Source organism: Poecilia reticulata, linkage group LG9 (assembly GCF_000633615.1).
Source record: "Poecilia reticulata strain Guanapo linkage group LG9, Guppy_female_1.0+MT, whole genome shotgun sequence".
NCBI classification, from domain to species: Eukaryota; Metazoa; Chordata; class Actinopteri; order Cyprinodontiformes; family Poeciliidae; genus Poecilia; species Poecilia reticulata.
Window position 1 is genome coordinate 20,710,605 of NC_024339.1, and position 25,784 is coordinate 20,736,388.

Here is a 25,784-nt window from a genome sequence, read left to right on the forward strand (position 1 = left end):
AAGTTTCTAAGGGTAAACCTTAGTTTAGATGAGCCCCCATAAATATGTTACGTCCACCAAGGACACAACATATTTAGGACACGAGACAACAAAAGTGAGGGTTTAACAAAAAGGTTTATTTATAAATTTTCTTCTTATTGATGTTCTTAATTCAGCTTTTCGGTGAAGAAAATAATGTTAAAACCCTCAAATCCCGTGTTCCCAAAATAAAAGAAAAAACAAAACCCCAAAAGTATTAACCTAAAGTTGGACCTGGTGAGCCGATCAAACTGAACAAAACGGTACAGCAGGGGGCCAACCCTATACAGGGCCGTCGAAGCCCCTACTGGTACCGGACTAAAGCAAAAAGAGAATCTAATCAAAAGAAAGATCGAAAACAGGACAACCGGTCCCACCAGGCCAAAATCACAAAAAAGACAAACAAAAGCTAACAAAAATACCACATGGCTGTCTGGAGAGTCAGCTGCGGCCCACAGCGACTGGACGTGCGCGCACCGCACGGATGGAGCAAGTGGGACGAGCGGAAAAGGCGGAGCTCGAAAAGATGATGGCGCTCCCAACATGCCGAAAGCCAGCCTATTTATAGGCGGACCAACAGCGCCACGAATTAACATAATTACGTGAACAAAAAGGAATTTATCCAAACTCCAAACTAGATTAGCAAAAGGTCATTCAACTAAAATCTATAAGAAAACAAGGAAAAGAAATAGTCAGAATAATAATGTGCCCGCAGCACATAACAAGCTCTGTGCTGCCTTCAGGAGAATGGGACATCAGAGTATCATCCATAAAACTTCACCCACATGGCATTTATTAAGCAAACCAGAGCTTTCAGTGGAAAAACAAAAGTTCCAGGTTCTTTTAATGCCATATAAATATGAGACAGAAACATCGATTGTATCTTTACATAGACCGGTCTATCGATTTATAGATTAATAGTTTTACTGCACAGAAATTACAAAGAACAAATCTGGTTCTTAATCAAATCCTAATGAGTCAAATTGAAAGTGTCATGGAGTCATCAACCTCATGACATTAACACTGACATGAAAAATAATATTGAAGAAATAAATATATCAAATCTAATTAAAAACATAAATAAGTGTTAAGTTATTTACTGTTATGGTCTGTAAGATATATGTATTCTCAGTACTAGATGTGGTCTCAACAATATTATTTTACCTTTTATCTGGAAATAGTGTCTGTTTATTCTTGCCTCGGAATTAATTATTGTTCAAAAGGTCTTGCCATACAAGTTTATTCCTCTGTATTTACTTTAGTTTTAGTTTATTCTTGCATTTTGTTCTTCATTCATTTCCATTTAGTTTCCTTTGATTAGTATTATCCTCTCTTGGTTTATTGCTATGTCCACTTTAGTTTCTTTCCTGTTGCTAGATTTATTTGATCATTTATTGACGCTCACCATCAGTAATCTTCACTCATCACCTGCTGCGCCGCCTAATCGTCATGTGTTTCACATCACCGTTCAGCTTCGGATTCTCTGTTTTTATTCCATAATTCACATCTAGTCTGTTTTATGTCCCGCTTCTCCCGTTTCCGATTTGCGCAATGTGCGCGTCATTTTTATTTTTTTTTTACCCCCTATGGTGCACAACGGTCGGGAAACGTACCGATGGGGAAAAGGCAGACTGACATAAGCCTTTTAAAACAATTTCGGTATTCTGATTATTGAAATTTAAAAGTGCTGTGGTACTGTGTTTCCATCACACTCGTTTCATATCGGACCACTAAAAGCACCGGTGTTAACGCTATAAAATGAACACTCTCTATCGTGGAATCACCATGGAGGGATTTCTTTATTTAAATGGGTTCATTTTTCAGAGGGATACACAGTGAGGGTATCGTGATTTTAGTAATTACATGTTTATAAGAGAGATTTTCTGTTGTCCTTCCATGGAAGCGGGCAGCATCCAGACGGACAATAAAACACTTTTTAATATAAGTTGCGGCTTAACATGATCACAGAACTTCCAAAACATATGTACAAAAATACCAGACAAAGTCAATCACAGCACCGTCATCAGCCGATGTAATGCTGAACTGATGCGGTGAAGCTACTAGTAGAAGGAGAACGGAGCTAAGAAGCTACAAACACTGAATAGAAGGAGAGCTGCCATTGATACAGTTGCAGCCAAGCATGATTTAATGTTACACAATACAGTTTTACCAAGTTGCTCAAAGTCTAAACTGGTATTGTTGTGCATATAAGGTGTAAAGTTTACCTTCGACCAAACGCCCCCCAAAAGAATCCCAGCGCCCCCCTTTTGTAAAGATTTCCGCCAGCGCCCCCTGCCGTCCTCTGAACGCCCCCTGGGGGCTGGTACTGCCCACATTGAGATCGTGTGTGGAAAACAGTTTTCTTTATGTAAAATTTCTCACACTATGCTCCATAAACTCCAGCTAGCTTCTAGTCTTCCCCTGCCTTTTGTGCAATTCCCTCATCATCACCTTGAATTAATAAACACTATATTCAGAGCAGAAGACAAATAAAAGCACAGTCATTTCTGATCATTCCATCTGTAAACACCACAGTTTTGTCTCATTTGAACTACACTTTGAAAGTTTTTTTTTTTTTTTTTTTAAAGCTGCTTCTTGGTTGAACCATAAACCCAGGTTGGTTGATATTAAAATACATTGGTTACACAGTGACGGCAGAGATACCTTCTGTTTATGTTTTACAATTTAAATGGTGAAGAGACACAGAGAACATTAGAAGGAACAATTTGCAACAATGTGCTGCATTGCATGAACAGTTTTCAAACATTTGGAAAAACTGGAGCTAGGACAAATTCATACTACATTGTTAGTAGAAGAATGTGCGGACAAAGTTTGCAATAAATAACAGTCCAAAGCATTTTATTATCACCTATAAAAATACTGACTAAATCTTTGAGACACAACCTTCTTTAACTACTTTAAATGTATTTATTCAGTGGCATATTGGCACAGTTGGTGACACTGTGGCCTTGCAGCAAGAAGGTTCTGGGTAGAAATCCCAAATTTGGTGCTTTATTCATGGAGTTTCCACATTTTGCCAGTGGATGTGTGGGTTCTCCAGCTTTTTCCCCAGTCAAAAACTGTTTTATGACTGTCAATCTGGCCTCTCTATACTGTCCTTAGATGTGTGGTTTGGATTCTATGCTTAAAATGTTTTCTCATGCTAAAAGAAAAGCATACTGATCAGGAAAAAAATAGCAAAAAAAGGTAATTGCTAGTTTATACATGTCATAACAATCACTTCACAGCTAAAACCAAGAGACAAGTTGAAATTAAATCAATACGTCACACTTCCAGGTCTGCCTCTTTATACATTCGTCCCGTCAGTGAAAGCTTAAAATTAGATTTCACTTCGCAAAAGAAATAGAATGCAAAAAAGTTTAAAAGAGGAGCTATTCAGATGGAAGCTCCTTAACGTCAAAGATAAGTGAAAGAAAAAGATGAAGCCAGTGCATCTGAATAAAAAGATTGAGCAGGACTGGTGGGAGGTTTTTTTTTGGTGGTGTCAACATAATTTAGAAAATTGATAAAAAAAAATAAATTCACCTTATCCGCTTATCTTTTCAATTTGAAATGTTAGCACTTTTGACAGTACTGACGGCATCTTTGCCTTTCATATACTCCCCAGTATTTATGCACTAGACTTACATGCACATTTATTTGCGCACGATACATCCAGAAGAATGTGTGAAAGTGTTTTTTACGTGTGTTCAAATAGATAAGGTTTTAAGCATTTGAGATATTTCAGAAACCTAATGCAGGCTTGATGCCCTTGCTGTGTGATCAAAGAATACGGGGGCTTCTTTCATTACCTTTGATGGACGAAGACGTTTGGATATTTGCCTCTGTCTCTCTCTTACCCTCATTCTGCCTGTAGGGATAGGAGAGTGCTGGTTATCAGTGTAGCACTGAGCTGCAGAGAGCCCTTTCAAGAAGGTGAAAGAGCAGCACTACTACGGAATTCAGAAATCATGATGGTAGGGTTGCTGCACTGCTGATTCATGCTAAACGGTTTCAGGTTATAGGCCATTTTGGGGGAAGATGTAGATTACTTGTTTCCTTTCCACTGGAATATCCAACAAATCCACAACCCCCACTTTCAAACATTTTTACAGATAATTGGACAACATAAAACCTAACATGAAGTGTGTTGTGGTGCCCTGCACAACTCCTTCAGAGAAATTGCTCCCTGACTGATTCTGCAAAAGAGAAGAAGCAATCTATTAGAAAATACTCATAAAATAAGTTATTCCGCCCTTCATTCACCAACCAAAAAGACGGACAGTCAGACATATAATATTGACAAGAGTACTGGTTTATCCCTACTCTATGTATTTATGTTGGTTATTGAAAAGGATTAAATATGTTGTTGTTTGCTTACTTGTAATGAGAGAAGATCAGGTGAATTTTAATTACCTCAAGTTAGAAGACTTTTCTTCCATTGATTTAGTCCTATCAATGTTTAGTCCTAACAAGTTGTGAGTGAGTCTAAAACAGATGTTTAGTCCGTTTTAATTTCAGACAGTAATGAAAAAAACTTGTATGTGTATTTTTATTAAGTGTATGTAAACTTCTGGTTTCATCTGTAGCTACATCCATGCCTAAATGCTATCTAAAATAACTCTAGTAGCAAGGGAATACAGCCAGGCAGCCCATGAAGAACGTCTTGTCTAAATTTATGGTTGAGGTTTAAACAGATAAATATCTGATGTTTAAATTCAATCACGACATGGTTAGAAACAATGTGATAAAATAATCATGTTTATTGTACAGACAGAACCACTGTCAAACTAAAACACCTATTGTTTTAATATTGTGTGGATATAAGATATAGACAGTGTGTCTGTGTAAAGGTTTAAAAAAAATTATAAAATAAGATTCACTCAAGGGATATTTTCACAGCTTTGTAAAAAGAATTTAATGTCAAATTTATTAATGAAGGCTGACAATGTGAGACAACAGTAGAGACAGAAGCACACCCTACAATATGCATGGATACCAAGAACTTACTTTTTAATTAATGCAACACATTGGCAATGAACCCGTGGGCTGCACTGCCTTGGAGCACTAAAGCTGTGATGCAACTGTCAAGTTTTCTGGGCAATGTGACGGCATATGTGAAAAGACACAAAAATGGGAACAGATTGAAATTAACAACATAACTTTGCAGCACAATAAGTTTTCTTTGCACCCAAAACAGCAGCACCTTAGGCCACACAGATTTCAAATTTAAAGATTTTATTTTTTTCTGTTGTAAGATGTACTGCTCAGTGTACAGTGTAAAAGTGTAACAAGTAAAAAGTTTAGGGCTACCACATGTCCCATGAATTATGGATTTGGTCTGTGTATCACAATTAAATTTAAATGCATAGAGGACAGGTTTTGTCCTGTATTTCTAAGCACTCTTGAATGCAACACCATCTTGTCCACAGTCTGTATGAAACTGATTTCGGCCAGTTGGGAGATAAAACGGGCAAATTGATTAGTAGAAAATTGGTAAGAACCATCAAATTTGCCCCAATTAAACACACAAATAAAAAAAAATGCTAAGGTCAGACATTTTGACGTTAAGGAGACACAAAGCCAAACTGTGTTGGAGGAGCTCTGTTTAATGTATTATGTTTGCTGACATGAAATTCCACATCTTCATGGCTGCTGACTGAACCAAATATGAACTGAACATAGCCTTAAACAACAATAATCATCCTCTGGTGCAAAGTATTGGTTTTTATGGTACCACAAAAAAACAAGTCCATGTGTCTGCACACCATGGGTTGTTAGAAAGAAGTGAGAAAAATAAACAAACCAACAAACAGTAATGAGTCGAATGTAGGAGGAAACAAAAAAACAAACACTGGAGCAATATCCAATAATGTATCGCCACTCAAAAAGTGTTATCTAAAGAAAATATTGCTTCCTCTCTTTTTACATCATGTTCTACTTCAAGAGTGCTTTGTGGACAACTTATTGAATTAAACCCATTATTTCTATTTTTGTTTTCTTATACAAGTAATTTCATCTGAGCAATGTCAATGCATAGTGTTATATATTTGATTAAATTCACTTTGTCATACCAGTATGCAAGTCAAAATAATTCAGTGACATAGCTAAAAGATTTTTGCTTTAGTGTGTGCTCATATACAAACACATTAGAAATTACCACTCTGTTTTGTTCATGGTAATTTGATTTGGGATGCTGAATGGGTGATATTGTCTGTTCATGTGCGTCTTAGCCTGAGGGGACAGAGTGGGAGCTTGTCAATGGAAAACTTACAAGACACGGAGTGAGGAAATGTGGGGGGTAAAATGTGCAGCAGAGAAGAGAAAATGCTGATAATCAAATAGTCTGCTTCAGGAGCTATTGTGAATTCAAAAGAGGGGAAAGAGTCAACACGAATTATACAAATGCAGAGACAAAAACAGAATGATGCAATGCAGACGGGAGGCTGCCATTCCTTTTACCCACACACCTAATATTTTACCCTGACAGCCACGTGTTTTGCTCATAGATGAAAAAAAACGTCAGGAGATTTATGGGAGTTTGCTATATCTGATAACTGCAATCTATGATTTTTTTTATGGATGTTGACCACATATGGCAAACAAAACCTTTCAGGTGCCTATAAAGTAAATTTCAACTGCAGCTTGATGTGCCTTTTGCATACTGGAAATAGGAGATCTGCAGTGAAAGTTTGACACAGGGCCAAATGTTATTAGAAATGTTATGGGCTGAAAAAATAAATATCACACTCTTGTGTCCAACTGCCTAATCAGAGTTGTGTAATAAACTACAAATCATATAGACATACAATGGATGGAGGTCTCATTGTATCTGCTAATTATTAAGAGTAACACAATCAGCTGTTAGTCCACAAAGCTTGCCAATGTCAGTTTCATTTATTTAGCAACAAACAGAAGGTGCACTGGCGCAAAGTGCTACAAATGAATGATTAAACATAACTGAGGCAGAATGTGCCTTTAAAAATTTCTACATTTTGAGCAATTCAGAAATACAACACAGGCGAAGCAATTACAAACGTGCAATTACCCTCAACATCTGGCCATTTAATCTTAGTGTTCTATATAAACTTGATGGTGTGAATAATCTTGTAGATAAAATGGAGCCAGACCAGTTCGGCATCACTTAGCCTAAAACTGTCTCAGTGCTGGCCTACTTCAGTTGAACAATGCCTATGCAGTTGAATTTCCCTACTGGTTGCAGCTGTAGGGCTTGGTTCAATTTCATTACAGCTCTGCTTTCAGGTATCAAGGCACAATCCCCCACTACCGCCACCCGGTGGTGAGACAGGAGTTGCTAGGGGCGCAGCTTTTAGAGAGGGGTTAGTGGCACTTTAAAAGTCCCTCTAACTCCCCCCTGTCAAATCATGACCCATGTCAAGATTCACACAGAAACATAGAGACAGAAGCCCAAATAACCTATTTAGGCAGTTCATTAGCAAAAGCAAAGTTAATTTGGGAGTTAGTTACATTTAAAGAGCATTTGTTCAAGAAAAACATGCAAATAAAAAAAAGGGCAAATCAAAAGGGATCAGAAAGAGCTGAAGCAAAAAACACGAGAATTTGCACAGAAACTTGAGGGGATAAGGCAACAGAAACCAACTGGCTGCAAAAACAAAGAAACCTGGCAAGGTGATTAGCGAATGCAGGCTTCCTTTTCAGGATAAGGTGAGTCCAATCAACAGAATGCATAGCAGCTGTGAGGATCTGCTATGGAGCTGAGGGAAATTCCCTGAAGTCCAGAGGATCCTGACCCTGTGTGGTTGCCGACTCCCTGCCTTCTGTACCTCTCACCTGGGGCTTCCATGCCAGGCTTCCCAAGTCACATGGTGGACTAGGCCCTCACTCCGCCTGTGTCTTTCATTGTCTGATGATGGATTGCGCTCATGGTCAATGTAGCTGTTCGAGCCAAAAATTTCTTAATCCGTTCATCCCAAGGCGTGCTGTCCTGGCGGCCTCCTCAGAGGACTTGGCAGAGCTTACTGTAGAGCAGCAAGTGAAAACTGGGTATATCCAAGCCTAATGGTTATTTTGGAATCAAAATACTGGCCACATGGACAAGATCATGGTTTATGTTGGAAGAAATTAAGTCTGGCAACTACTTTCTGTCCCAGTCTACCAGTTTATCTGTGCAGCAATGAAAATTGATAATTGGTTTTAAAACACACCTGCAGTTTTTGAATTGGGTCTGGCATTGAAGTCTTGTAGGAAGGTAGTGCATCACACAAAAAGTAGTCTAAACAAGAGTTTAATTTGGTATAGATAACTACACAATGAGTCATGTTGCTATGAACAACATCCCAGAATATTATGTCATTTTCATGAGATCATATTTATGTAACAAGTATAAACTGTATGTTTAACTTAAAATAGAGATGATAATTTTAAATGCATTTAACTTTAAATGTGCAGGCAAAGGAAATTTAAAGTAATTAAAATACGTTTTTGTTATGTTGTCAGAGGAAATTATTCACTTTATGCATTTTACTCCCGATTTACAATTACTTTTTTGATTTTTAAAGAAGTCTTGAGAGGTTTTGAAATGCATTTGGGTTGCATTGCATTACCTAAGGAAATTGCCACTATAAATGCACAAGTACCCGTGAAGAACAAAGACATAAACACACATGCGCAGAGTTGGTCAACTAAAAAATAAAAGGTGTAGTGCAGTACAGACAAAACACAGTCCTGTTCAATTAAATGTCAGCAGCCTTTGTTCAAACCCACTACAAAGGCAAAGGACCTTTTGCTGATTGCAATCAGTCAGAATAGCAGGTAAATCAGATTACCATTATACAATAAAAACAACTAAATATGTTCCCCTTCTTATTATTCTAACAATTTTCAACTACTTGTTCATAATTTTACCTTCAGATTTGGTGTGAACTGCAGCTCACTGTGATGAAAAAATTTCTTACCGACTTGCTATGAAAATTTACTGAGAGGTCACAAAAACTGCATAACTTTGTTATCTCTGCATTGTCCATTTATGGATTTCTTTTTCAAATTATGGTATAGGGGTTTTGATATGTTAATAGCATGGTATTTTGTGTACATATAAACATACGTTGCTCATATATGCTGACAATGCATGGTGACCTGCAGTATATTATACATCAACTTAACATTTCTTAATACAACAAAACATGGTGGGCCACTGGTGGACTGCCCTGGTGCCTTGAGCACTGGGCTTAACTAGTTTTTTAGGGGAAACCATAAAATGAGGTCAATATTTTAAATGCATAAGTTAGTTGAATTTGTGTACCGTATTCTCTGCCTCATAATAAAAGAAGACTCTCTCCATGATAAGGTGGACCAGCTGGAAAACCAAAGTCAGAGGAGCAACATTCGCATGGTCAATCTGCTTGAATGCCTTGAGGAAACAGATCTGATATAGTTCTCATGGATTGCATCCCGTTGATCCTGGGAAAAGAGCATTTCGCCATTTTCCTGACTAAACAGATGGACTGATCCTCTACATTTAACATGAAAGCATTACATATGTGTATACATGTGTATATTGATGGAATGTAGTCTGGCTTACAGGCAATATTTCTCCTACTAGGTAGAGCCAGGTCATATTAGGACTGCTGCAGATCTTCAATAGTTGTTCTATTCCATTCTGCCTGTCTCTGCTACTCAGTGTTTCAGCTGTTTTGCGGTTTTCTGGAGGTATGTTCCAGAATTGTGGCGCATAAACGCCAAATAAACATTCTTAAAGTTCAAATCAGTTCATTCATGTCCCCTCCAACGTCTCTCACAGATGTACACAGACTTAAAATGATTTACAAAAACCCCCCCACAAAATAAATAAAGAATAAATACAAACATAAATTCTGCCGCATTTTTTAACCGGGGACAAACTATGTCTGCAGTGGCTAATTGGTTTTAAGTTCCACTGCCACAATGAGCACTGTAGGGCCACCAGTTGTGATAAATATTCCTTAAACTTCAAGCCTGTTTGGAACAGTCATTGCCAAATAAAACAGATTTACAAGACAAAGTGAGTGGGCAGAACGTGTGTGCCTGCATGTGTTTGTGTAAAGGGGCGAGAAATGTGGAGTTGAGAAATATTAATGTGTGACTGTCAAAGGAAGAAAGGAAGATATGACAAGATTGGACAGCTAAAAGGGAGTGGAGGAGAGCAACAGAGGATGATAAAAAGTGGACAGCATGATGGGTGAAGGATAAAAAAAGTAGATAGGTTTGGGAGGACTAGAAGTCCCAACTGGGAGAAACATGTCACACACTGGTGAGCCTGACACAAATGGAGGCAGCATAATATTTTTCATGCATTCTCTTTTGCTTTTCAGCATATCATCCCCCCTTGCTATCTTACTCATCTCTTTTATTCCCGTTTTTGTCAGAAAGCATGGTAAGGCTACAGGCATCTAAAGAAATTTTTCTGGGTCCTTCTGAAAAATGTTTCTCTACCTTCGAAATGCTGCTGTTCAATAATGCATGACTCCATGCATAACTTACCTCTTGACTTCCCTAAGAGCATTTAACTTCATTTCGCCATGTGCACTTAACAGCATTGTTTATTCTGCTGTTTAAGGCTAAATGAAGCCTAAGCATTCACCTGCACAAATGTGCTCATCATGGCTGCACGTAGATACACACAAAGGCTTTCACAAATAGGCACATAAAGCGTTTGGCTTGCGCTGGGAATTACCTGTTTACCCAATTAACAACTCTCGGCTGAAGGCTAAATATATGCAAAACGGGATGGAAAATCTGAACAACTGAAAAATAAAACTTTTCTTTCACAATCTTCCTTAGCGAAACTAATTGTGCATCTCATTTTTTTCTGATACATAACCTATGCCATGTACAGTAAGAAAAAAAGAAAAAAAAAATCTTTGATAATTCTTACTCATATGGTGTTAGTGAGGTAGCACAGCTTCTTCTCCATTCCAAAAGGACATCTTCCTTTTCTTTCCAGTGTTTGATTCATGATCAAAACGTAAGTTTTCTTACTATGAAGCCCATAAGGAAAATGTATTCATTAAAAAAATGTTCTTTGTGAAATCCAGTAAAGCAGTCTGACGTTAGCTCAAGAAATGTAGTCAGACAGTGTGTTTGAATGGGAACAATTTACCTTCCTGTATCACTCAATGCTTTTAGAGAAAACAGCACTGATATTCTCTTGTGTATATATAGCTCTAATCAGTGTATGAGAAATGAAAAGAGAGCAGACATGTTCAGTCAGACTAAACCTCAGCTTAGTTTTTTTTTTGTTTTTTTTGCTTTGATTAGCACTGTGGATATTAACCAGAGTCCAAGAAAACCCTAAAACACACAATGACATGATCTTACCCAAACACTGTGGATCCCCCAACCCCATCCTGTCATAAAACTTCTCCACGGACTATTTTCACCATGATACAGATGCACCAAGTGAACGAATTGATGAAAAGACCATGAAACTGGCTTTACAAGGCTAATTCAGACACGCACAAAAAGTCTCGCACACAATGTAAAGAACTTATTCAGTACCCCAACACAAGGCGACACAATTAAATACGACCATATGCGTTGTTAAAACAAAAGAGGCCATCTGAGCTCCTTTCTTTTCGCCTGTTACAGATGCCACTATTGTGCCATCCCATTAGACACAGACAAAAGCCCATGTGCCCACAATCAGTCTTTTACACAGTGAAGCGCAAGTATTTGCACCGACACCCTCACATACAAAAAACTACTAAATGTCCACCAAAAAAAATGAGTGCAATGTCAAAGGTCATGGAGTTAGCTGTTTGTTCATTAAACTGAACAAAACAAACTAATGACATTTAAACACCTTAAACAAAGCTGCAATACTCCTGAATCACTTAAAGTTGGCCAGCATAGACATGTCAACAAGAGAGGTTATTCAGGCCACATAAACCAATTTAGTTGAACGTAAATGCAGTTAAAAGCATTAAGTTGCTTCTCACAGTTGTTAATTAAAAAGTTAATTGAAATATAAACCAAGGTCAATAAAGCTACAGCATATGGTACCTTATCTGTTTCACATCCTTATGGAGAAGACCATTTAGAATGCATACATTTATATCCAAATGTTCAATGTTAAAACAACAAGGACAGCGGTTATTTTGAGGGTTTCACCCAGGCAAGTAATGGATAAAATTGTGCAGACGTTTATGGTGTGGGTTAGTATCTAAAAGAAAATTTCTAAGGGAAAATCGGTGGAACTTTGTTAAATCATCTGAGATTTTTTATTTTTATTTTTGAAAAGTGAGCCTAGCAATACACTAGCTGTACAACAAAAGTACAGACAGCTGGCAAAGTCAGCATTACTGAAAGAATGCCGGTGACTATTGAGAAGCCGCAGAGATCCACAGCCCAAGTGGGAAAGTCAGCAGTCAGGACAAGTTTTCTGTCTTCCCCACATCCCCTACCTTTACACTGAGGCAAAATAAAGGCCACTACAGCCAAAAAAAAATTCTTTAATAAATATTTTTGAAACAAACACACAACATTTATTGATGATCTTCAGAAACTAACAGTATAAAGTTCAAATAGAAAAACTAACAGTTCCAGTCACGTCAGTTCTTAGTGTTTGCAAAAATGTTTTATTACTCACACAGGATGATATTTTTATTCTCATCACACTCTTCTAATTTTATATTCTTTAAAACATGACTTTTTGCCCATCCTTGCTCTCAATCCAATATGAATGACCTTTATCTAGATGTTCTTTCCTGTTACTTGTTAAAATAATTAGAAACAATTTTTTTGTCTGACAAATACACTAATTTGATGAGACATTCAATGACGGTCTCAAACTGTGCTTCTTGATACATTGGCACATGTGCAGAGATTGATTATGGGAGTGTGTATACCCATTAATTGAATGAATGGGTTTCATTTGTTGGTTTTATCTGATCCACACTGAGTGAAAAATGTGTGGTCATATTTTCTGCCTTTGCACACACAAACATTTGTTGTCATGAACCTACTTAGTGTATTCATTTGGTCTCTAGTTATTATTTGACCCATGGGGTTCAGTGAGACAGCATCAGTGATGCCAGAAATTGCCAAGTAAATGCATATGTGTAGAACAATGACAACAATAATTGTGATGGGACGAAGGGAATTCAAAGGGGTCATTTTGTTGCAGAGCCATGGTATCTACCAAAGGAGGCTTTTAGGGAAAAAAAAGAAAATGCTTGGAGTTTTACAATTTGAAAGGCTTACAGCAAAAAACACTGTTCTATTCTATAATCACCAAGTTTATATTACTATATATTTAAATGTGTCATAATTGATCAAGTAAGGTCTACATCACTATTTAGGTTCGTGGGCTTTTTTTCCATCTGATGAAGTCTTTGTAAAAACAACAATTTAGTGCTAAAACTTTGGCAGCACTCCCAAGAATGTCTTGAAAAGTTTTTTATAAAAGTTTGAGAAAGTATCAACAAGACATGTTACAGGAGAAGTTGACATGGTCTCACTTTATGTATTATTCAATGTTTAGAATGTGGAATATTGCAGGCAGGCTTTTGCCAGGCCATCAATATTCCCAGCATCCAAACGAACCTCTCTGCCAGGACCAGCCCTCACCGCTTTGGCACCCTGGGCGTCCCCCACCACTCCTTGGGAACCCCAATCATTACACCAATTTACATATGCATAAACTGAAGACTTTTCCTTTTAAATTATTACTATTATTTATGAAAGACAATGTTAACTAAAACATTAGTCGTCTACAATCCCAAAATATTGAAAATATACTGACCTGATTAGTTACAGGATGTGGTCAGTCAGCATATCATTTTTATTGGTGCAGCTTTTATTTCTTTATTTAAGCCAGAATGAGCTCATGTGAGGTGGAGGCAACAAGAGGAGCCACTGGTGATGTTGCAGAAGATTTAAATATCTCAATATTGCATCTGAAGAGGAAAAGACGAGTAAGATTCCAGAAATTAAAGTAAAACCATAAGAAACCATGTCAAATACACAATGAATTTTCTAAGATGCAATTTATATCAGATTGAAATTATCATAGTAAAATGCAGAATTCAATGAAGCAATACATTTCAATAATATAAGTAATAATATAAATGAAATATCGATTCCGAATTGACAAGAACGTGTACTGTTGTGTAAGGAGCTCACACAGTTGACTTCTTTTGCCCGTTTACACTTTATCTGGATTGTTTTTACCTGCTTAAAGAATCTTGGGTCCACTCAGTATTTATTATCACTATCTCAACAGAGCAGAAGATACCTCTTGTAGATGTGTTAACCCTGTCTCAATGGCTTGACACTTTTCCAAGTCCGTTTTGCAAAACAGTCATGCAAGCAGTCCAAACTACATTCCTGTAGCTGGTAACCAAACAGAAATCACCTTCTCCCAACAATTAGAAGCTACCTAGATCAGCATGAAAACCACAGAGGCCTTCCTTTCACACTCCTTCGCAAAAATCTTCAATTTGAAATCAGGCTGCAGGTCATAAAAGGCCAATTTCTTATTCTCTAATATTTTATTTTGGTTTAAATATACTGTATTTTTTTACACATTTACAATATTTCCATTTTCAGCAACAGTTTGGAAAGAAAAATGTCATAATCAATAAAAATGCATACAAGCATTTCTCATTCTGGATCCAGTTATTTGCAAGAAGTAAAACAAAATTAACATAAACTGGCATGAAGGCAATGTAATGGTCACTTAGTGGGTTAGTGCCTAGATAATCACATTGCTTTGCTTTTTATGTTGCATGACACAAATCAAGCAAAAGTAGCTGTTTTTTTTAGCTGACTGGCTAGCTAGCATAGATGCTACCGCAGCAAGTTAACACTACACTCTGCTAAGCAACTGAGGCAAAGGTTAATTTGATCACATTAGTTTCACTGTACCTCTGTTTATGTCACGTCTTTCGTCTTCCTTTCTAGATTTTCTTTCTTGAGCACCAGACAATTTGTGACGTGATGCTTTCTTAAGTCACTTGCATAACAACTCGCCCTATTTTTCCTCGAAGACCGCAGAACGCGCGAGTTATACCCGAGCTTTGACATTGAGTGCGCGCGCAAAGTGCAGGAACAAACCAACTAGTGGAGAATAAGGGGGGGGGGTAAGCAAAATATTCTATAAAAACTAGAATTTTTTTTCTTAACTCTTTTTATGAATTCTTTAGCATTTGGCTAAGTGATTGTTTGTGCCTAGTTAGTCATCTTATCTTTTAAGACTGGATTTAGAAAATCTTTTTTGAGGGTTAGAGCTACTTGCTCTATCCTTTGCCAAATAAACTGGAAGTGAGGTGAGAGGTTGAGTGTTTCCCTGCTGTCTAAACAAATATTGTAAGAAAAACTCCAATGTTGTTAAGGTTATAAACAAGACATCAAACACCCAAAGACCAGCTCAAATAATGCACTTTTATTTCACTATCCTTCATGTGTTCAGGTGTGTGACAAACTTTTTTCACTTTAGGCCAAGGCTGGTTTATCTAATCATGGTTCACACCTGAGACATAGCAAAGGAAGGTGCAAAAAGCCTTTTTTCTTGTAACATGAGAAAATTCCCAGAGGCTCTTCCTCTGATGAGTACATGCTTTTCAGAGTGGCATAAGATACATAAAACACAAGACCTTGGTCATATTTCTGAATATTTTTCAGCCCTTCCTCCTATCTACTTTATTTCCTTTTCATTTCCTCAGTGAAATGAAGATGGAATGTAATATGAGTCCCAACTTCATTGAGTTAGAGTCACATGCATCTTTGAATATCAATAATATACATACAAACATATTGCTTCTGCATATACCTCTGTTGTATGACTGATTGCTTTGTGCTTGTTTTTCCTTTTTTTTCAGAGATTCAAATTTTAGTTTCCCTAAATTGACATTTTTCACCTTGAAATTATTTTTAAGACATTTTATTTGAAAACATTTGCTTCTCTGGAATTAACATTTGATTTAAAGTTCAGAGCTTAACATAGTATTGTTCAAAGAATCCATAAAATTGTTTTGCTTCGTTATGTGTTCCTGAAGATGAATGGTTAAGGGCACCCATGTAGTGTGCAGCTTTATCTGCAGCTAAGGCACATTTTACAGGAGGGACTTAAAAGAACCTTGAATATCGCATAATCCAACATTCTCTGTATCCTGGCAACACTTGACAGTGTCATTTGCAACTGAGCTGCCTCATCTTGGACTTGCACTTTACAGCATGTAAAAACAGGTCTTTTTTATTGCATGTTCAAAGTCCTTTCTCATTAGGACTCATATACCCTCACATTGATTGCAAAACCTTCAAAATGCTCTTGTTAAAAGCATCGGTAATTTATAAAAATAGTATAACCTTTTCATGAAGCTGAAAAAAGCAAACGCGGCAAACTGGGCTATTAAAGAAGCAATCAGGCATTAGCTCAAGCTTCCAAAACTTTCCTTTCATTTTAAGAGAGTTGTTAAGGAAATGTTGGTTTTTAATTAAGTCTTTCTAGAACAAGATAAAAAAAATTAAAAAAACTTCCAGTGCTTTTAAAAACAGAATAAAAAATATCCTAGGTGATATTTTGGAACATGTTTCACTTACTGAAAGCCTTTGAAGCTATTATCTTTATATGTCTGAAAGGCTGGTTTTAATCAATTCTGATTGCTATTGCTAGCAACAGACTAAATGTTTTGTCCTCCATGTACTTACCATAGTAGGATCTGAGTTTGTACAAAGTTCAATAAAACACCAGTCAGTACTGATTTAAAGTAAAGGTCAAAGAAAAGGCAACAATAAAGGCTTAAAATTTTAGCAAAAATGATATTCAGTAAATGTGGTTTGTAGTTTAGACTAAATCTGCTGCTCCTATGCATTGAAAGCAATTAATTGAAGTGACTGTAGGATATGATTAGGAAGCTTTCTGCTGTTTTGGAGAATTTCCAATTGTGTCCCACTGGGGGAAAACCCAAGGCAGACCAAGATATCGGGATCCCTGGTGAACAGTTGCAGAGTGTAGCTGGGGGGAGGGATCACTGGGTTTACTTAAAGCACACATAAGAAAGATAGATGGATAAATGGAGCCCAAGAACCCAAGACTGCCAAACTATCTGGAGTATGATTTAATTAGTGATGTTTAAAAAGGTTTGCCTGAATGCCTGTATTTCATGTCAAAGTCTTCCTTGCATTTAAACGCTTTAAAATATTTCATAATTAATCATAACTGTGAATTGTAATTCTTATTTTGTTAAAACTTGACTTTGAACCTTCCCTTTATTCAATAAAAGAGTTACACGTTTCAGAAAAACAGTAATGTGAAAACAAGTGTTTCTCAGAGAAGTTATCTTTGAAACAAGTTTGAATCTATTATTATGGGTTGTCTAGCATAAGACTTTCCTCGATCCACCTCTGAGTGGCTGATCAGTCCCCTTATGACATCAGCAAACATTTGAAACCATCAAAAAAGTTTTGGCTGAACAAATCAGCATGATTTTCTGGATCTGGATCTTTTCTGGATCTGATTATAGAAAATGTTTTGGTTTGCACTATATAGTATAGTACATTTGTGTGATATTTGTGCAAAATTAGTTGTGTTTTCCTCCATATGAATAATGGAGTCCCCATCTGCTTGGCCCATTGAACCTGTTTAGGGGAATCAACCAAATATTAAAGTGCCATGTCTGCTGATGACAAACTAGTTTGTGCTATCCAAACCAGGGACAAAAACATGTCTTTCAGGAAGTATTCCCAAAGTTAGCAAAGAAGTAAAAACAGCTGTAACAATCAAAGTGAAATGCAACTTCACTAAGAACATGACTCGTACAAAATATTGGGTAAGTCGTAAAAACTACTGGACTTCCTGAAAGCTGAAGAGATAAATTTTATTCTTTAAGTACAGCATTCAGACAGAAGGCACCAACAACATTGAACTTACTAATTTCCTATGCTGTGTTCCTATTGATGCTTTTCTTTGATTCAACATTGCATGGAGCTTTGCTCTCAGGAAAGTATTTGGTCTTTTGGGAAATTTAAATTGGGAGCATGGCGGGGATGGAGATGGACCTCTTATTCTGGAAACTGGAGAGATGATGTCATGTGATGGTTCAAATACGTACAAAATAGCAAAGCAGTCAAATGAACACGAAATTCATCTGTCCAGTAGTGAAGGAATGAGTGGCTAATGTGGCAAAAAAAAAACTTTATGCAAACAGTCTAAAAGCAGTAAGAACTTGTGACAACCTACCCTGCTATATCTGACTGACCACCTGGAAAAATATTAACTGTTCGCAGAAAATGGAAAATTGGACAATAGTGATAAATACATGTGTTGGGCTCTGACTGTTGTTAAAAATAATTACTTTTTTTACACTGCAAAAATATCTGTTTAGTTTGCCTACTTGATTATTTTGCAGTACTGAATGTGAAGAAAATCTTATCTTAGTGTAATTGGTCGAATCTTTCTTTATTGGAAAGAGACATATTCTTTAAAAAATATTTCTGCAGATTTGAAAATGATAGAGCATAGAGTATCTTCTGTAATACTGGTATCAAGTTCAAAATCTTTATGTTGTGACAACAAATCTTAAACACATTTGTTTAAGATTTGTGATAGGACAGAAGTAGCTAAAGAAAAGGGAAACTGGTAGGTTTGTTAGATATTTGGTGGTATGCACACACTCTAAGGAACTAGTTGGATGTTGTTTTGCCGGGTAGGTTATGCAGTAAAAGCTGTATGTTGTTAGAATTGTATAGATTAGATGGGTAGACAGATGTTTGCTTATCTGGCAAACGCTTTATTTTCAGGACAAAAATTTCAGTCTTTGCCATCCACATATGACAAAAGCCATTGATGCATGTCTGTCAACTGTGTATTTCCCTAGAAATCTTCCAATAGAAATGCCTATTGAGAATAACCAAGAATGAATAAAGCTGTCAACTGTTCCCAGAGGAGTAGCTTCAAGCACTGTCTCTTCATTGCTACATTCTCTGCAAAAAAAAAGAGGAAAAAATATCCTTTTTTCTTAGATCAGTCAACAGCTTAAACAGTTTGTGTGGCACAATGGACACATTCATTTAAATATAGAAATAAACTTAAAGGCCAACAGTTAACATTAGAAGAAGGTAGAAAAAAATATTGTGTGTGTAGGTTGAAACTCACCCTCTTAATATAACTGTAAACGTAATATTACAATAGCTTGTTATTTCTCAATATGGATCTTGACATGAACAAGAAATGTATCTAGCAGGGATGAATCAGAGGTGTGGTCCCCAAGCATGAATAAAATAAACATTTCATATAATGCATTAGGTGACAAATTTAATGAAGTAAAATTTGATGATGCTTGTTCCTTGAAACAAGCATCAGATTGTTTTAAGGAACATTTATGGTTATGGTAATTTTTTCTGTAGGTAATTATTGCATTTGAAGTGTTTGCCTTTATAAATTATGTTATTGGACTTTGGCTAAATAACAATAATTCATCTGCATCTTTCACTTTAAACACAGCCTTTGTAACTTACAGCTCATATTTCAATATAAAAGGTGCTACTACTTTACCTGTCCTTAGCTACTTCCTGCTCTGTGTATTTAGTAGAACAACTGGAAGTGATGAAAATGGAGGGAATCGTTGACGTGGAGATAAAAAAAAATTGGATCACACCTGTACATTAAATCGGCTACAGGTTTAAGATTGAAGGCTCACGGGTGAGCAAGAAGCCAAAACCTTCTTGTACTATTTAAATGCTACAAGAAGAGATAATGAAATGGAAAGCATCAAAATGCACACAGACCTGGAAATACTATCCACCAAGATAACATACATAACTAAACAATAATAATATGCCTACCTTCAGACGCAGAGCAATTCATACCCCTGGCATATTTAAGGACTATTTCTATTCACAGACATCTTTCAGATCCAAGTTGGGACTCTGGTTGTATCCAATTAAGTACCTTGCAGGTTTTATATACCATGTAAGTGCTACACAAATACAAGCAAAGCCCATTGTAGCTTTATTCTGTATAGAACATTCTTTCTAGCCAATTAAGTCGGGTAATAAGGAGCACCCCTTTAGTTTTCACAATCTTTGGTCCTTGTGTCAGTGTGGCCAATGTGGACCAATGGACGGCGTTACCCACATGTGCTGTCCAAATACTCCTGCCATTTATACTTTCTGTTTTTTTTTTATTTCACGCATCACAACAAATGTATGATTTTCTGTTTGAGGAAAAGTAAATCTCAAATTAATGTAAATTTCTTGAAAGATAAGCCAATATGTTGTTCTTTCCCTTTACTGCAGTTGATTGTTTCTCTTTTATCCAACTGTTGTTGCGTGATTATGCAGAATATTTCCCTCTCTCTCTCTCATCTCCCGCCTTTGTATCGTCTCCTTTTTTTTCACTCCCTACCACCTGTCGCCACCCCTTTGCCTGTGGTGCCATTCTCAGGGTTGTGTTTGCCGGGAAGATCTGATAAAAACCATACGCCAACATGTCTGCTCTTCAGTATTAATGAGATCAATCACAAGCATCACCATTATGCTCTGGCTCCCGCCTGTCCGCAGGCTCGAGACACAAAGAGAGCGAGAGAAAGTCGAATCGAGATGCAAGAAGTGGATATGTGTAGGTGTATGGCGGAGTGTGTGTGTTCATGTCTGAGTGTCATGGTGTTAATGCTGCATATGGAGTCATTGCAGAGTGTGGTATTGTGTATCTAAATGTGTCTGTGTGTCATTGACAGCGTGTGATGCAGCAGATTGCAGAGGGCAAGGGAGAGTGGGTTGTGACTGCACGCTAACAGATGGCAGGAAGAGGGGTTTGGACATTTCTTTTCTTGCTTCTTAAAGAGCAACCGGCTCAGCATGTGTGTGTGTATGTGTGTGTGYGTGTGTGTGTGTGTGTGTGTGTGTGGGTGTGTGTGTGTGTGTGCGCGCGCGTGCGTGCGCGTTCGTGTGCGTGCATGAGCCTCGTGTTTAAGAAGTTTTCAGCTCAAGATTTTGTATTCATTTTTTTTTATTTTTTAAAGAAAGCAGGACTTTATCTCATTCTCTGGAGTGTGTTCAACACATCTAAATTTATACAGCGTAACCATGCTTCCTCCTCAGCTGAAGTACCCACACACATGAGCACGCAACCCGACACACACACAAGCAGGTGTTACCACTTCATCAGCCTTCTTTCCTCCGAGGAGAGAAAAGTAAAGAGGCTGGAAATAACACTTTTCTCTGTTATGGCTTTAGCACCTCGGGGTGGGAAAAAGGAAGGAGGAGAGGGAATGAGAGACAGGACTCGTGCTAGAGGTGAGAGGGCATCATAAAGTGAGGGACAGGAATGACAAAAAATGTCATGGGAGCATGGAGAGCACCAGAAGCTGAGAGTGTGGGAGTAAATAAGTCAGATATGCAACACTCCAGTTAACACAGGGATTGAGAAAAGGCAACATATTCTTTTAAATGTATCTATTAACATGAAATAGCATGATCAGTGTAAGTTTTGGTAACAGTATGAATAAATGATTCAGCATTTAATTATGTTTATATTCAGAAGTCTATGAAAACCTACAGTAACATCACAGCCCAGAGTGAATATGTATGTATTTCACAGTTTTATTGGTGAACCCACTACTCTCTAAGCTCATAAACAATTAGTTCAGACAAATCGAAAAACTAATGTATTCCAAATAACCATTCGAAAATGCAAAGACAAGATACTATTGTGAGGAAGTATAGAGAGCTGGTGTACACCTTCTGTGGCATGTTGTGTGAACAATCATCTAATTTTGAATGCCAACAAAACAAAGGAGATGATTGTTGATTTCAGGAGGACCAGGGTCAGGTCAAGCCCTGTTTCCATCATGGGAGAAGAAGTGGAGGAATATAAATAACTCGGTGTTCATCAGATATCAGACTGGACTCACGACGCAGCAGTAAAACCATCTATAAGAAGAGACAGAGTAGACTGGACTTCTGGAGGAAGATAAGACCCTTTAAGGTTTGCAGCATGATGCTGCAGATCTTCTATATGTCTGTTGTTGAGACAGCCGTCTCTTTTGCCATCATCTGTTGGGGTTGCAGCATCAGAGTGAGGGACCTCGTTATTTTGAAGGTTTGGAGAAACCTGTGTCTTAGTTCATCTGCTGAATTGATGGTTTTAATATAAAAGACAATTTCTGAAAAGCATTGAACCTCAAATTACACAGCAGACCTTCAGGTACTAAAGCTTATTATCCAATAAACCTAAAAGACTAGCGACAAGTTAAACAGTCAAAGCAGCAAAGAGTTTTGTGTGTCCCTTGAAACAGACTGCTGGAAGATATCGAGGCTTCATAAAGGTTTATTCCATGATCACAAATAGTAACCCTTAAAACTGGTACCTGTTTCAGCCCTTCTGTATAATGCAAACATATTGACACAGTACAGTTCTAAAATGGATTTCTTTTTAAATTAAAGTTTACACTGGAGTTACCTTTATCGGGTGTCAGCTGCTTCCTGGACGAGCAAAGCTGGGCCAAGGGAAGAGGACTGGGAAATCTCAAAGCCAGCTCATCAGGCTCTGCAGGTGCTTGGCAGCTATAGGGAGGTGTTTGAGTTCCTGTTAGCTGTTTTGTATTTAGTTTGCTCTTATGCCCACCTGTGTTTGCCCTGTGTGTGTAATTGATTTGGCCGAACCACAATTTACCTTCATGACTTATGTTAAGTCAGTCTTAAGTTGTTGAGTTATTTCCTTGTGTGCTCAGTAAACCACCATTTTATATCAAGTTTTATTTATTTTCTATTTTTTTATTTTTGATGCCACAAAATGAGCTCTAGTTTGTTTGGTAAACAAAAAAAAAGCATTTAACAAAAATACTCCCCTGTCTTTATTGGTATCCACTGCTATCCCTTTGTAGTTACATGACAATCAGTGCATGGATCTTATTATTTTGATATTACATAATTCATGTGAACAGATCTTCCTGACAACAAACATAAAAGTAACAAAATGAGGACAACCAAAGTCTCAACATTAAGAAATTCCTGGTTTGTGGATTTATGTAGCAACATCTAGCATTTTCCTTTGTGCTGTTATTTCTTTGTTGTCAAAAATACAATTTTTAGATTTTGTCTTGTAGATATCCTTTTTATGTTTGAAAGAAATATAGTTAGTGGTCTGCTTCTATAAGTACTTATTGGAAAACACAAACAAGTCCGCAGAGACACAGTCCTCTCAAATGATGTTTGATCACTATAAAAAAAAAGTTCACTATGTTTTTTCAGCTCAGCTTTCCTGCCATAAGCTATGTAGTATCCAGCTGCTGTTCAGTACATTATTGAATTGTCCTAATTATTTTTTGTTTATTTCAAAATTTATGTCGACATCTCCTTATGTGGTATCATATTGCCACAAACAGAACATTACACACTCAGACAGAAGCCAAACAGGACAGCAAAAAAAGAACAAAGTAAAAAAAAAATTCAATGCTAAGATTGGATTTGCTATTCTTTAAAGTTACACTAGTGTATTATTTATGTATTTGATCATTTCTAAGTGGCAGTTATTTGCTTTAGGTGTGGAATGGTTACGGGTGGAAAGACCCAAATGTCACATATGAATTATTAAAGATCATAAAATTACATAACATTGTTACTCATAATTTCTTAAACCTAAAATCCCTCCAGATGTGCTCCCAGCAGTATTCCTAATGTTTTTCAGAAGCTCGTGTTTCTTGGTTGGTTATAATCCAAGCTCAATATGAAATAAGGATTTTCTTTTGAGGGCTTTTTGTTGATTAACGAGCAAATATGTTTTTTTTCCAGTGGTGAGATTCAATTTACATGGCACATACAACTTAAATCCCAATCTGTTGCTAACCTCAGATATGTCTGATTATTGGTGCAGCAGCAAACAGTCAAACAAGCAATCATGTTACAACATCTCTCTAAATGAGCGACTGTCAAAACAGTTAAAAAAAACAAGTCCAACCAAACTAGCTCCCATGCCAACCCACTTTACAGAAGCTGTCGCTATCTTACCAGAAACTGCAAACACAAAAGATGTTTGAGCAGCACCGTTAAGCCTGGTCATTGTTGCCACTGATACAGTGTGCTCTCTATTTCTTTGGCATATTAAGTATATAAGCAGTGCTTCAGTCCTTTACATCAGATGGCTGAGCCCGACTCTGCTGGAGGTTTCTTCATGCTGACAGGGAGTTGTTCCTTTCCATTGTCCTCACATGCTTGCTCAATACAAATTCTTGCAGCAGAGTTGATGACCAGCAAAGTTAGTGGCTTGATGCAGTCAGCTTGCCCCCTATTGATAACCTTTTACCAACTGGCATAGAATGATCTACTGAATTTGAATGTACCGTGTTATAATTTATATATGTGTCAAATGTGTCCACACATAGAACAAAATATTGTTCTATTTTGTCAAAATTCACATCTATATATATAGATGTGAATTTTTTACTCATAGATTCTTAAACTTATAGAAATATATATATATTTTTTTAATATTAATCATACTGTTATGATTATGATTACTGTAAATCATACTATTTTCTAGACTGCATAAAACAGTATGATTGTGCAATTCTCCTGTTTATATCTCTTAACATTATTATTTTTAAAAATTGTTCTACTTGGTGTGAAGACAGAGTAGGTCCAATCAAAGGATGTTTGTCTCTGACCGTGTCCAGGGGGGAAATTCACAACTGTCAGTGTGTGACCAGCTTGGCCTTGTGCTGTTACACTGTGTCACTGCTGAAAAAAAAAAAAAAAAGCAACAGTACACACATCTTGCCCCTTACACACGCACTTAGAGAAGCAACCACAAGTGTGACACTGAAATGACGGGATGGAAGCACTGGCGCATGCTCGCTGATGCACACAGGCTTACACAGAGATACTACAGGGCCAGAAAAGGGCTGAGGCTGGTGACAGTCTCTGTCTCTACGCTGGTGTCAGTCTCTCTAGAGGAAGGAGGCAGAGTGACACAGGGTGGCCAGTGGTGACACAAAATCTGTCATCAAGAAGTGACAGAAATGACCCAGTTCCCTTACAGTCAGCCCTTCCCAATCGTCAGCACTTGGTTCCAACTTTGGATTTCTGCTCTCACTCCACTCAGATTCTCCCCTGGTCTCTCTTTCTACCTTCTTTTCAGCAAATCTTTTAAAGGCTATAATCAAGCAAAACTTCAATGATACAAGAACAATTTGGAAGCGTTCTTAGTACCTTGTGACCTTTCAGAAAAGTATCTTATTCAAATTACTAGGAAAAGTGAATTAAAGTTACATCGCCTTACAAAACTATTCACATCACTTCAGGACTAGTCATTTTGCAAAATTATATTGCAATGTGTTTCAGTCTGGCTTTTTGTGATTGACTAGTGCAAAGTAGTGGATAATTATAAAGTAAAAAGTCACAATTTTAAAAAGAGTGATGTGAAAATGTTCCACCGTTTCTATGATTTCACCTCAATTAAAATCTGATGTAACCAATTTGCTAAAATTTCACCTAACTGGTTTAAAGACTCATCAGCAGTGTGAGTTCATTTTAGTCAAAATACAGCAGCATTTTCTTCTTAGGCTTTACAAGTTTGTAGACAACAGAGTTATGAAGAATAAGGAACAGAGCAGGAAGTTCAGAGATCAGGTGCATTTAAAACCGCATTTGAAATGCATTTGTGAAGTTTAATATCAGATGTGCAAAATAAGGAGACTACTTAAAAGAAGGTATGCACCAGGGCATTCATACATCATACACATTTAATCAAGAACAATGGTGATAAAAGGGAGGAAAAGATTACGTTCAATGCCTAGACAGACAAAAAA